This window comes from Schistosoma mansoni, chromosome 6, assembly GCF_000237925.1.
Source record: "Schistosoma mansoni strain Puerto Rico chromosome 6, complete genome".
Lineage (NCBI taxonomy): Eukaryota > Metazoa > Platyhelminthes > Trematoda > Strigeidida > Schistosomatidae > Schistosoma > Schistosoma mansoni.
In genome coordinates this window covers 5,472,691-5,473,074 of record NC_031500.1, presented here as the reverse complement: position 1 = coordinate 5,473,074, position 384 = coordinate 5,472,691, and the positions used below count along the sequence as shown (strand labels likewise).

Here is a 384-nt window from a genome sequence, read left to right as displayed (position 1 = left end):
TGAGAGGAATTCTTGCAAAAAAGAAAAAAACAAACACACTGGAAACAATATTTTCTCAAACTAATATTGACACGTTCTTCAGATGAGTTGTTTTTTTTGTTTGTTTACCAGAAAAAAACTATCCGCGCGAAAATTAACTAAAAGAATTATGTTGCATGTAATAACTTTGTTTTAATGAGTTTGATGTTGTTTTGAAAAGAATCGATTATATTCATTTAGTATTGTTTGTTTGAATATTCCCATTCATGCTTAGGACTGCAACTGGTCAGTCTCTTATTGGCATATGTGTATACTGTGCGTATTGTCTCGATATAGCCTTAATTCACAAGCATTGTAAGCAAAGATGGATAGTGGCTAGCAGTGGAATCCAGGACGCGCGTTTCG

The 384-nt window shown here is 33.6% G+C and overlaps 1 non-coding gene across 1 annotated transcript in view; it reads right to left on the bottom strand.

Annotated features, from left to right (window-relative positions):
* Positions 1 to 330: 330 nt before the first annotated feature.
* The window catches only part of Smp_tRNA_00540_Pseudo_TTG.1.1, a 428-nt gene continuing 374 nt past the window's right edge, over positions 331 to 384 (bottom strand). Inside the window, exon 1 of the tRNA in view lies at positions 331 to 384. This exon is cut by the window's right edge and continues 374 nt beyond it. This is a non-coding gene — a tRNA.